Source organism: Malus sylvestris, chromosome 9, assembly GCF_916048215.2.
Source record: "Malus sylvestris chromosome 9, drMalSylv7.2, whole genome shotgun sequence".
In the NCBI taxonomy this organism is placed as follows: domain Eukaryota; kingdom Viridiplantae; phylum Streptophyta; class Magnoliopsida; order Rosales; family Rosaceae; genus Malus; species Malus sylvestris.
The window spans coordinates 12,984,672-12,998,573 of record NC_062268.1 but is presented as its reverse complement, the minus strand read 5'-3'; the positions used below and the strand labels follow the sequence as shown (position 1 = coordinate 12,998,573).

The window sequence follows — 13,902 nt, the reverse complement described above, 5'->3', positions numbered from 1 at the left end:
GATTCTTACTATGGATGCCTGAAAGGATGACTAATATCGGTTAATCCTACTAATTGTGCCTTTCTCTGGGATGCAATTGAAGAACATGCAGTGCACAACAATATAACAGAAATAAAGTTTTCTTAAAAACTTAAAATGACAAAATTGTCTTTTCATATAAATGGGTTATTGCGAAGGCCTCTCTCGCTACTCAATCTCTCTACATCTATCACAATTCTCAAACAAGGAAACAAGAAGTTCCATTAAAGCAAATTAAGAAACAAGCGACTTCCATCTTCAGGAAAAGCTGAAAAGTGTGGATTGACGTTTCGAATTGGACCTGAACAAATTCACGAAGCCAAGTTCTTAACATTAGAAGTACAGACACAGTGATATTAACAACAGGCATGACCAACAGAAAGCTGGTAATATGCGTATATGAATTTGGTAGTACACGAAAAACGGCTTTTGATTTAGTGATCCTAAAGTGAACCTGCAACCGTAGAAGAGACATTTGGATAGACACAAGTGATTTGGGATTACTTGGAATTTTTCTGGGTTTTTGTTCTCTTTTCCCCAATCTTTGTTGTGGTTGGACTTCGAGATTTCAGAGGTGTTGGGAGTTACCAAGTCCTGGCGGCAGGGGAGATTAGGCTGGGGAAGGAGGTGCCGGGGAGACATGGGGCTGGGTTACTAGTGGGATTGAATTTCAGCTTGTATGGGATCCGGGGCATGCATTTTGCAAATTAAGCTATGTAGCTGTTGCGTTAGTTTTCTCCTTCCATTCCAAGTGGATGACGTTAGACCATGATGAGTTTGAGGTATTTGCACTGTCAGACGAACAGGGGTTTACCTTCAGTTCTGAAATATCCCTTGTTGAGTTCTTAGATGATGCTAATGTATATGTGGTGACAGGATCATTGACAAGTTTTGGGTTACCTATTTTAGTAGCTTCAGAACTTGTCAAGGAAAAATATTCTTGTTATTTTCGCAAGTTTCTTTCTATGGCTCTTTCTCTAGCAGTGGGATATTTGACAACATGTTGGTATCTTGGGTAACACAACCTACTGCTCGATTTTTACTAGATGGCATGCATTACCATGGTGTGCTGAACATGGATGGCATTTCTATCGGCTTCACAGAGGCTTTTGCAAGTTATAGAGGTTATTTCTAAGTACATGAGTCTATTTGTAGCTTCCTATGTTGCTTATGTAAATCAAATCCATGTGGTTCTTGCCTTCTATATTGACACCATTGGTATAATAACGGATTTTGGCAAGCATTTTGATGGTGAGGAGTATGTATCTTGGTGCCACTTCAATGCTACATGCACTGTCGACCTTATGGCAGCCTTGTTTGTGGATCATACGGCTCATATTCATGTAATGGAGAGGTTCTTGCCTGGTCCTACTACTTCCGTGGCTCCTGCTCAGGTTCTACCTCCAATACCCATACTTGTTCATTGTTTGGTTTTACACTTTCATAAGCTGGAATCAGATCATATCTCTTTGGGGAGGAGAAATCAAGTTGCTGCAACATATATTAATTGCAAGCAAAATTGGTTGACTGAATATTTTGTTTGCTGCCACATGGTTCATGTCATTGATCACATGGAGTGAAGTGTTGAGCAGAATTTGTTTTGTAGCTGATCTTTTTCGTCATCATGCCAAGGTGAGAGTCACCTTCGCAAATATGAGAGCCATACTAGAATTTGGAAGATGGTTCCCTATGGTGTACAAGGAAATTATTACTAATGGCTGGAAATTGTATTATGTTCGACATAAATGTGACCATAACACTCTTCTGTTTTCTCTAGCTCTGGTGAACATTGTTCATATTCTAAATGGCGAGGGAATGCATATATTACTTTCATGGGGAGGATACCAGGGATCAACAGAAACAGTGGATGAGAACTGTTAATCTGTTTCATTTCTTCACCTTTCCAAATAGCGAGTCTGTAATATGGTTTTTTATGGATGATATTTCTTGTACGGCTTGGATCAGACCTCATTTGTTGCACTACTTGAAGAACTATCAAGTTGTTCAAGTGAGAAACGTCTCAAATGGAAGTTCTAAACTTGGTTCAGATGTCAATGATTCCATAAGTCATCCATGGAACTCCTCAATTGGTGGGAGATTTCTTTTTTGCTACCAGTTGGGCCGTTGTTGCTCACACTACCTGTCACCAAAAGGCTACGACAATCTTTTCTTTTGCCTGATGTTGTGCAATCTCGTGCACTTTCCCTCCTATCTTCCATTGTTTGTTTCAGAAAATCATTTGGACATACATTTTTATTCTTCTGGGATACTAGACGGGATACTAGACTACAATGGGGTATTGTTCATCATGGTGAAACTGCAGCAATCCATTGTACCGCACCATCTTTGATCGCAGTGAAATTAAATTTGTAGTTCAAGATGGGCGATTGTACCGCATCATCTTTGAGTGCAGTAAAATAAACATAAATAAACACTGGGTTAGTAATCAGGAATACACCAAACAAGAAATCAAAGATATAAGTAATTGTTAAATTGAGAATGAGAAGCAGGCATGGTGCTAGCAGTTCTTTGCGAGGGTACATCATGCAAGTGAGGCAGAGGATGAAGAAGAACAGGAAAATACTTGGAGGAAGCTTTTTTTTTTCTTTTCGATGAAGGGAGATGGGAACTAGTTAAGGTTAGAGAGTCGCGCTGATAACGTGTTATAAATTGACAAAAGTTAGAGAGATAACCTTTGCTAGGGATATGAGTGAAGCAGATACAAAATATCACACTGTAATTTTAGTAGTTATAACATAAAAGGATGGCAGATAAAGAGAGGGAGGGAGAGATACTGATATTATTTCTTTAGTTCTTTCTTTCGCAGTCTCTATTTTGATAACACACGGAGTGCTCTATTTATAAAGCCACATCCATGATATACAAATGAGGGAAATCATTGCTCCTTTTGACAATATCACACTTCCACTATTAATTCACTATTCTAAAGTCTTCTCATCTTTTGCCAAATGCATGTGGGCAATCATCCCACTAATTTTATAACATATATCATATTTTTTCAATGCTTACATTTGTTTGTCCATCTCGACATGCTGGAGAAAGTTAAACCCGTCTTATTGGTATATAAATTTTTTAATTGCTCGATATTCAATTGGGTACTTCACGTGTTATAAAATAAGTATAGTGTCATAAAGAAAGGGGTACATTTTCTCTACTTGTATCATGATACGTCGGATTTCCCTTGAATAAAAGCATTGGTTAAGATTGATTCTGGGGCTAGGATGGTTTTCTATGGATGATATTTCTTGTACGGCTTGGATCAGACCTCATTTGTTGCACTACTTGAAGAACTATAAAGTTGTTCAAGTGAGAAACGTCTCAATTGGAAGTTCTAAACTTGGTTCAGATGTCAATGGATTCCACAAGTCATCCATGGAATTCCTCAATTGGTGGAAGATTTCTTTTTAGCTACCAGTTGGGCCGTTGTTGCTCACACTACCTGTCACCAAAAGGCTACGACAATCTTTTCTTTTGCCTGATGTTGTGCAATCCGGTGCACTTTCCCTCCTATCTTCCATTGTTTGTTTCAGAAAATCATTGGGACATACATTTTTATTCTTCTGGGGTACTAGACTACAATGGGGTATTGTTCATCATGGTGAAACTGCAGCAATCCATTGTGGAGTTGTTCTTTCATGTCACAATGGGACCTTTCTTCTTATTTTCAGATGGCTACATGTAGTGGCGAAGCTAGGAATTGATGGGGGGAGGGGCAAAGTTAAAAGAGTGCAAGTTCAAAAGAATAGCAACAACCAAATCCTTTATATAGTAATGTCTTCCATAATTTATCAATACAAACACATTACAATTGTTGCCGACGAGGTTTCATATCATGAAAACGCAGCATAATAGGCCCATTATCAATAAAAGCAAATACATCTCTCTCAATGTAAAAAAGCATGCTATCACTCAATCATTGATCTCTCATTTTGTTAAGTGTTTTCACAATCTTCATAGCAGAAAAAACTCTCTCTACCGAAGCGGTTGCAACTAGTAACACCAAAGTCAATGTAAGGAGCTTATACACTAATATATAGCTTGCATACCTCCCGGTCTTCACTAACTCATTTGCAAGATCACCAATTCCTCTCAATGATGAAAACTCACTATGCATCTTCATATCGTGAATGTAATTGTCAAGTTGAATTGAAAGATTCATGAGGTCCATACAATCAAAATCTTGAGGATAAAGTTGGGCTAGACGAACAATTTTTGCTTTGTCAAAAGATGCAAAATTATTCAACGGACTCAAACATGCCATACAAAGAAGCAATTCGGTGTTTACCTTATTGAAGCGATCATTCAATTCCTTTAATTACGTATCAAGGACTTGAAAATAGAGGTCCACACGATAGTAATGGAAGTTTGTGAGTCTTGGAGCTTTATGCCTTGACTTTCCGGGTACAAAACGCAAATCCTCCATATTAGGAACAACAATATCTTGCTCTTGACAAAACTTTTGTACATCATCAAGCAAGTCCCCAAAGTTATCATCTCTCAAGGATTGTAGTATTTGCTTGCATACTTCCACTAACACCATCGCATTTACACTATCTTGATCTTTCTTTTGTAATGCTTGTGATAACTCATTTGTAATTCCCAATATGAGTCTCATAAAAAAAAAGGTGAAACACAAAATCAAAAGTTTGTATGTCATGGAATAACTCACTTACATCACCAAAATTGTCTTGGTTGGTATCATACTTAATCCATTCAACCACCTCCACCACGGCTTCAAACATGACAATAATACTAACTATAGTACCATAATGTGAGTTCTAACGTGTATCACAAGGACGCATGAGACTAATCTCTTGATTTAACCCTCTACCTGTTTGAAGATCACCAATATCAAGAGCTTTCTTAATTTGTTCTAGTTGTTTCTCTCTAAATGCGTCACGACACGTACACGATGATTCAATAGTATTGACCAAAATACTAGCATTGTTGAAGAAAATGGCGACATCCTCAATTCCTTTTGCAACGGCTACAAGAGCTAGTTAAAGTTGGTGTGCAAAACAATGAACATAAAATGCTTGAGGATACTTGTTCAAAATCCTTGCTTTAAGGCCATTTAGTTCTCCTTTCATATTACTAGCTCCATCATAGCCTTATCCCCGTAACTTGAGTATACTGAAATTTGTTGAAGCAAATAATCTCTCAATGGCCTCTTCAAGTGAGCTACTAGTTGTAGAGGAGACATGTTGCACACCCAAAAACCTTTCAATTACTTCTCCTTCCTTGTTCACATAACGCAATACCACCGCCATTTTCTCTTTAGTTGAAGAATCATGTGATCCATCAACCAAAAGAGAAAAAAAATGTACCTTCCATATCTTTAGTAATTGCACCAATAGTTTCAATGGCACAAGCACGGCCAAGATCTTTTAGAATATCGGAAGAAGTATACATGAGATTCTTGGGAGCATTCTCAAACACAACCTTCCTAACTTTATCATTATGATCGGCAAGAAATTGCATAAGCTCCAAATAATTATCCCTATTGCTTGATTTGAACGATTCATCATGGCCACGAAAAGGCAAACCTTGTTGCAACAACCATCTTGTGCAATCAAGTGCGCCACGCAATAAAGTGTGATAATTAATGCGAGCTTCATCGGTTTGCTTAATCACAAATGTTTCAATATGTTGCTTTTGCGTCATCAAATCTCTAGCTTGTTGTAAAGCTTTATTATGAAGACTTCCAACACCTCCCTTATGATCTCAAAAATTTTCGAGTCATTTCCTTCAATTTGTAAACCCAATCTCAGTGAAGACATCACTTCTGGCATTTCCCTCTTTATCAAAATCACACTTGAATAGATAGCAATAACGGCAAAATGCGGCATCTTTTACTATACTATACTCCAACCACTTAAAATTATCAAACCAACGAGTGACAAAACATCGATTGTTGCTAACTTTTCTGGGCATGATGTGGTCTTTAGGCTGACAAGGATTATTTTGGAGATAGTGTTGACGAATTGCTTCACGATAATTAGGTGGATAATCAAGCATTCGACGTGTATGTCCAGGGTCTGCAGGAAGATTAGCCAGTATTTCATCCAATTCAGTGACCTCATTTTGTTGGGAACTACCCGGAATACTAGAAGAAGGAATATTTGGAATATTCGAATGAGGACTACTCGGAATATTCAAAGAAGGACTAGCCGGAATATTTGAAGGAGGATTTAAGCACTGTTTCTTATAGTATCGTTCCATTATGTAACTGTATATGGAAAAGAAAAGAAAAAAGTTTTAGACTCTTAGTCTTAGACTAAACTATACTATAGTCAATATGAGTACTAACTAATTAAACCAACAATTCAATTAATCAATACCAATATTCATATAAATTATTTAATACACAAAAATTCAATTCATAAATTAATATCAATAATCAATTAATCAATAATCAAGAATTCAATTTTTACTCTAGACAATAATTTCATAATTTTCATTGATCAATAATCATTCATAGGATTCATATTTATACGCAAAAATCAAAAATCAATAATTAATTAGTGTATTACTCTATGATTCTATATTAATTAACTAAAATTTCGTATTAATTAATCAATTAGGGTTAGGGATAATACAAATTAGAAAGTTAAAAATTTTACCTAAGACTGAGAGAGAAGTGGAAAACCAACCAACAGTTGGCTGCTAGAGGTTGGCAGTGGCGGCTGGCTCGGCTTGAAGGACAAATATGGGACAACGGAACAGAACGGAAGAAGGAGGGCACTGAAAACTGTTGCTGGGATTTTGGGGGGGGGGGGGCACACACGGGCCTTCTGATTGGTTTTAAAAAAGGGATTGGCTTTCAAAAGGTTAGGACTCATTTGATAATGGAAGGCACGGGACAATGGTCCCCTTTAAATTTTTGATTTATTTTTTAATTAATTAAACGAAACGGCGTCGTTTGATTAAGGAGGTTTTGTTTTTTTTTTTTTAATACAAAATGAAACAAACCGTTTCATTTAAGAGATTTGAAAAGAAAAATAACTTAAGCTACTGTTGTGCCCAGAAACCGATCTGCAATGCAAATGTATCCATTAATTTCGACGAGACTAGAGGGACGGAACCACGCTCCTGGGCTTAATTTCTGGAGAGGGAAGGGGTGGCCGCCTCTCCCAGTCCCTCTGTAGCTTCGCCACTGGCTACATGCATGGTCCAAACTTACACTATTTTGCTCCATCTGGAAATTTTTGGCACCACCATACAAAAGCTAATATTTGACATGTTTATGGCACACGGTTTGAAAAATTGGCTGCTTTCTTTCCTAAACTGCTCCATTCTTCTTTCATAGTTTGAGAGGCTTGAGGACAAACCTCATGTTAGGGGGGGATGGATTGATGCGGCTCTATGCTATTGGGCTTCGGTTATGACTAGTTAGACCCCCTATTGTTATTACTATCCACTAGGCCCATTACATAGGTAATACCATTAGACCCGTCGACACCTCAAACCCAACTATCCTTGAATCTATTTAAACTTCTTTTCTTATATAAAAGAGTACTATGAATGAATATATGAATTTACTTTGATTTCTATTCCATTTCTACATTTACTTTCTTGCAATTTCCCTTTTATCATGTCTAATCCTATCAGGTATATAGGCATGATTGCTTTTGCGCCACCCGCATTGCCTTCATGTTCAATTAAAAGAAAGTATCGATAATTATTGCATGGCATTACTGTTGGAGTAAAATCCGGTTCTCACAAGGTTTTGTGGTCTCACAATCATTGTACGTTACTTGAGGATCAAGTTATAGGATTAGGGAATTAACTTGGACTTTACCGGTTGCAAAAGGAATGTAATATTAAGTTGTTATTCTTGCTAAAGGGGTTCCTAATCCTGATTGGTTAAGGAGATATAGACATATTCAGTTACCTATTAGGTCTCAATGATGGGCTAAGCCTATTAGGTTAATATGTCTATATAAGTGAAGGTCCCTGCGTTTGCTGAGATACGCAATATTCACAAACTCCCCATATGGTTTGATTGCTAAGGATCAGTACAACGTAGAAGACTCTTTGCACACCAAGGTTTCACGCATGGCGTCTCCAGGTTAGTTACTTATATGTGTTTTAATCTATATAGGCTAATAAAGTTTTACATGTGGTATCAGAGCGTAGCTTTTATGATTAAGACCTTAAAAGAAAATTAAATTAGAAAACTCGGTAAAGTTCCTTTTCTGTCGTTCATCATGTTATAGTTTATAGTTTTCTGGTTCAGTTTTTTGCCTTAAAATAATTACGCATGATGGCTGCTATGTTTTTCAATTATCTGGCATTCAAAGTGGATGATGGGTTTACATTATTATATTGTTGTGCATGGATGCCGTGTTAATTAACGTATTGCCAATATAAGGACTAATTGAAAGACATTGAAACTGGACATATATTTGCATGATGGATTGTTTCCAGGTTCTAGAAAGACATGTCTGATATAAAGATTAATAATCTGACATGCATAAAGTAATATATGATCAAGCTTTTAGGTATCACTTGGTTGATATCGATTAAGCAAGCCGTAGCGGCTTAATTGATTTGAGTGGTCTCTAAATCCAAAGTCCTATTGATCAAATTGTGTTGTTTTAATTATAACGATTACGATAATCTTCTTGCTCGTAAGTGTGGATTATTTTAATTGGTTCAATTAGACAATAGCATGGTATGGAATATATACTGTAAGAATTTGTGGAAGGTTTTCTTCTTGCTCGTAAGTGTGGAAAATTTTTCATGAAAGTAATTCTTATAACTATGTATTTTAGTGCCACATACATATTAACTTTCTTGCCCATAGGTGTAAGTTAATTATGTTTTGAAGTTTATGGGGATTAAGTATGTATTGTTTGTTTAAATCTTCAGCTGTCAATGCTTCTTTGAATTTCAATTCAATCCAAGCTTTAACTGGGACCAACTATAAAAAGTGGAAGCAAGACATAGAGATTATTCTAGGTCTCATGGACTTAGATGTTGTTTTGAGAGAGGAAGAACCAGATGTTCCTGAAGAGGACGACTCGACTAAGATTAAAAACAAGTATGAAAAGTGGCATAAGGCAAATAGGATGGCAATTCTCATTATGAAAAGGGCAATGTCTGACACTGTGAGAGGTGGTATTGCTGATACGGATAGTGCTAAGGAATTTTTGGCATCAATTGAAGCTAAGTTCAAGGAATCCGACAAAGCTGAAACCGGAAACCTTATGAACTTATTGATGACAACCAAGTTTGTTGATGGAAGTGTGAGGGAGCACATATTGGGGCTAATTGATATTGCTACTAAGTTAAATGCTTTGGATGTTGCAATTAGTGATCCATTCCTGGTTCATGTGGCCCTCAACTCTTTGCCTTCGGAGTACTCTCAACTAAAAAGCACCTACAATGCTCAAAAGGAAAAGTGGGATCTCAATGAGCTTATAGCTATTTGTGTTCACGAAGAGCAGAACATAAGACATGACAAGAGCAAGGTCGCTAATTTAGTCCACACCCATGCTAAGAATTTAGTCAAGGAGATTTCCAAAAACCCCTCCTACAAACCTAAAGGGTCTAACAAGTTCAAGGCAGCAACCAAGCCAAATGGTTTGAAGTGTTTTTTCTGTAAGAAGTTTGCTGGACATTTGAAAAAGGATTGCCCAAAGTATAGGCGTTGGTTGGAGAAACAAAAGGCTAAAGGTAAGAACATTGTGTTTGTTTGCTTTGAAACTAGTTTGGTTGATGTTCCTTCTGATACATGGTGGCTTGATAGTGGTGCTTCTGTGCATATTACAAATACCTTGCAGGGGTTCATAAGCAAGAGGGTGCCAAACAAGGATGAAGTAAGCGTGTTCGTAGGCAATGGAGAAAGAGTACCGGTGGAGTTCATTGGAGTAGTTCGACTTGTTTTGGATTCTGGTTTTGTTTTAGATTTAGAAGATGTTATTTATGTACCTTCAATGAGAAGGAATTTGGTTTCCGTTGGCGAACTCATCAAGAATAAATTTTTTCCTAGTTTTAATGAAGATGGCTTCGATATTAATCACAAGTTGAATTTCGTTGGAAGTGGTCTATTTGTTGATGGTTTATTTAAACTAAATTGCAAGGTTCCATTTGTCTCCATGAACACCGTAGGAGTTAAGAGAAGGATTTCAACCAATGAAACTTCATCCAAGTTATGGCACAAACGGTTAGGACATATATCAAAGGAACGAATGCAAACTTTAACAAAAACTGAAATTTTGCCACCACTTGATTATCAAGACATGGATGTTTGTGTTGAATGTATAAAAGGAAAAATGGTTAACACCAAAAAGAAGGGTGCAATTAGAAGCCAAAATCTGCTGGAACTTATTCACACCAACATTTGCGGTCCGTTTCCCACACCAACACATGATGGTTTTAAATATTTCATCACCTTCATTGATGGCTATTCAAGGTATGGCTACATATATCTTTTGGCTGAAAAATCTGCTGCTTTTGAAGCTTTTAAAATATATAAAGCTGAAGTGGAAAACAAATTGGACTTAAAGATCAAAGTTGTTAGATCCGATAGAGGCGGGGAATACTATGGCAAGTATGATGAAGCTGGCCGTCATCCTGGACCTTTTGCACTGTTTTTGGAAAAGAATGGCATTGTAGCACAGTACACTAATCCTGGAACACCTGAACAGAACGGAGTTTCAGAAAGACGAAATAGAACTCTTAAAGATATGGTGAGGAGTATGATGTGCTGCACAAAGTTGCCAATGTTTTTGTGGGGTGATGCTATAAAGACAGCGAACTACATCTTAAATAGAGCTCCTAGCAAATATATTCCAAGCACTCCATATGAATTATGGTACAAGAAGAAACCGAGTGTATTTCATCTAAAAGTTTGGGGTTGCAAGGCAGAAGCAAGAGCTTATAATCCATTGGAGAAAAAGTTAGACCCAAGAACCATTAGTTGTTTTTTCATTGGATATCCCGAAAGGAGCAAAGGTTATCGGTTTTATTGTCCAAATCACACCACAAGAATTATTGAAACTGGGAGAGCTAAGTTTATAGAAGAGTCGGTTGGTGATTTAGAGGTTGAAAGCTTTAGCTTTGAAGAGGAAAAGGAATTAAATAATGAACAAGGACCTGTTGTACAAGAAGATGTTGTGGTTAACTCTACCATGGCAGCAAGTGATGAAAGTCCATCTCTTAATGCTCACGTGGAAAGTGAGCAGCAAGAAATTGTACATGATCACCATGATATACCAATCCAAGTGAGTGAGCCCATAGTCCCTGCTAGTAATACCGATGACCAAAACCAAGTCCTTTTAAGAAAATCCCAAAGAATTAGAAGGCATGCAATATCAGATGATTTTATTTGTTATCTACAAGAATCTGAATTTAATCTAGGAGAGGTTGATGATCCAATTACATTCAAGGAGGCCGTGACTAGTTCTCAAAATGAAGAGTGGTTGAAAGCCATGAAGTCTGAGCTTGAATCAATGAGTAAGAATGGAGTTTGGGAGCTAGTACAATTACCAAAGGGGTGCAAGGCTATAGGATGTAAGTGGGTATTCAAAACCAAAAGAGATTCTAAGGGAGATATAGAGCAATATAAGGCTAGATTAGTAGCTAAAGGGTTCACTCAAAAGGAAGGAATTGACTACAATGAGACATTTTCTCCCGTTTCTACCAAAGATTCATTTAGGGTCATAATGGCACTTGTAGCTCACTTCGACTTGTTTCTACACCAAATGGATGTAAAAACTGCATTCTTGAATGGTGATTTGGATGAAGAAATTTTCATGAAGCAACCGGAAGGGTTCATTCAAGAAGGGAGAGAGAATTTAGTGTGTAAGCTCAAGAAATCCATTTATGGTTTGAAACAAGCCTCAAGACAATGGTACTTGAAGTTTGATCAAGTTATACAAGATTATGGTTTCATTGAGAACCCGTCTGATGAGTGCATATATCTAAAATTCAGTGGGAGGCATTTTGTAATCTTGGTACTTTATGTAGATGATATCTTGCTAGCTAGCACAAATCTTACCCTACTCCATGAGACAAAACTTTTCTTGTCTAATAGATTTGAGATGAAGGATATGGGAGAGGCTTCTTACGTCTTGGGGATAGAAATTACTAGAGATAGGAAGAATAAAATACTTGGCTTATCTCAAAAGGCTTATGTTGAACGAGTTTTGAAAAGGTTCGAGATGCAGGATTGCAATGGTTGTGACATTCCCATGGCAAAGGCAGATAAGCTAAGTAAATCCCAATGCCCTAAAACTGAAACTGAAAGGGTAGAGATGGCTGGAAGACCCTATGCTTCTCTTATTGGCAGCCTCATGTACGCACAAGTGTGCACTAGACCCGACATCGCTCAAGCAATTGGTGTTTTGTCTAGATATCAATCTAATCCAGGTTTTGCTCATTGGATGGCTGCAAAGAGAGTCATGAGATATTTGAAAATGACTAAGACTTATAAACTTTGCTATAGAAGGACCAATAATCTCGAGTTGATTGGCTACTCGGATTCGGATTTTGCAGGGTGTGCAGATTCTCTCAAGTCTACTTCCAGCTACGTTTTCATGCTCGCTGGGGGAGCAGTGTCTTGGAAAAGTGCAAAACAAGGGGAAGTTGCAACGTCTACAATGCAGGCTGAATATGTAGCTTGTTATGAAGCCACTTCACAAGCTGTGTGGTTGAAGAACTTCATATCTAGCATGAATGTTGTCGAATCGATTGCTAGGCCAATTCAGTTATGGTGCGATAACAAAGCTGCTGTTTTCCATGCTCGGAACAACAAAAGGTCTAATGGAACTAGACATTTGGATCTCAAGTATAAGATGATTCGCAAGGAAGTCAAGAAGCAGCAAATTAAAATTGATTACATTGATACTAAGTCAATGTTGGCGGATCCACTTAACAAAGCTCTTCCTAATGCAGCGTTCCATGTGCATGTGAAAAACATGGGCTTAGTTTTCGATTTTGATGCACTGAATTAGTGGGAGATTCATTTATTTTAGTTAGTTCCCTTGCATTGATTCTGGAGTTAAGTCACTAAAACTATTAGTTTTGGTTGGTTCGTGAGTTTGGATTATAAAGTTTGAAGCATTTTCAGTTATTTTATTATGAACTTGTTGATTGTTTTATATATTTGTGTGGCTGTTTGAATGCAGCTATGAAGTAAAAAGTAAAGTCAATGCTTTAAAGTCACAAGCATTTACAAGATGATATGAAGAATGTTTTCAGATACTGTTTTCATTAAGAGTAGAAAACTAAGGTGTTCTGATACAGTTACACCAGTCATCATGCTAGAACTGACTGGGTTTTGGACATAAGGTTTCAGTCGTTATTCTTCATTCTTTTAATAGTTTTGGAGGGCTTCGGTTGAAGCATTAAGCAGACTTTCATGGTCTGATCAAGGAGGACCTTAGAAATTAAAATATCAATATATTACATCAAGTCTGATATTTATATTTCGATTTTCTCACTTATTGATGTTTCATGTGATTAACCATGCTCACATATGTGATTATGAAGACTATGGACGTTGCTCTTGTCCAATAGACTTGTTAGTTCTATGTGATTGTGCTAATTGACAGAAGCTATAAGGAACTTTGAGTTTAAGTGATTTCCATGGCCACTAAAGTAATCCTGATTTGTTTTCTCTTAAGTTAAGTTTCATACAATGCTTGTTTCGACCAAGTGGGAGAATGTTGGAGTAAAATCCGGTTCTCACAAGGTTTTGTGGTCTCACAATCATTGTACGTTACTTGAGGATCAAGTTATAGGATTAGGGAATTAACTTGGACTTTACCGGTTGCAAAAGGAATGTAATATTAAGTTGTTATTCTTGCTAAAGGGGTTCCTAATCCTGATTGGTTAAGGAGATATAGACATATT

The 13,902-nt window shown here is 37.2% G+C and overlaps 1 long non-coding RNA gene across 1 annotated transcript; it reads left to right on the top strand.

Annotated features, from left to right (window-relative positions):
• The first annotated feature begins 677 nt into the window (after positions 1-677).
• Positions 678-1,794, top strand: LOC126582794 (uncharacterized). The gene is made up of 2 exons (XR_007609592.1): positions 678-1,412; positions 1,625-1,794. It is a non-coding gene; the product is annotated as an uncharacterized LOC126582794 (long non-coding RNA).
• Positions 1,795-13,902: the final 12,108 nt, after the last annotated feature.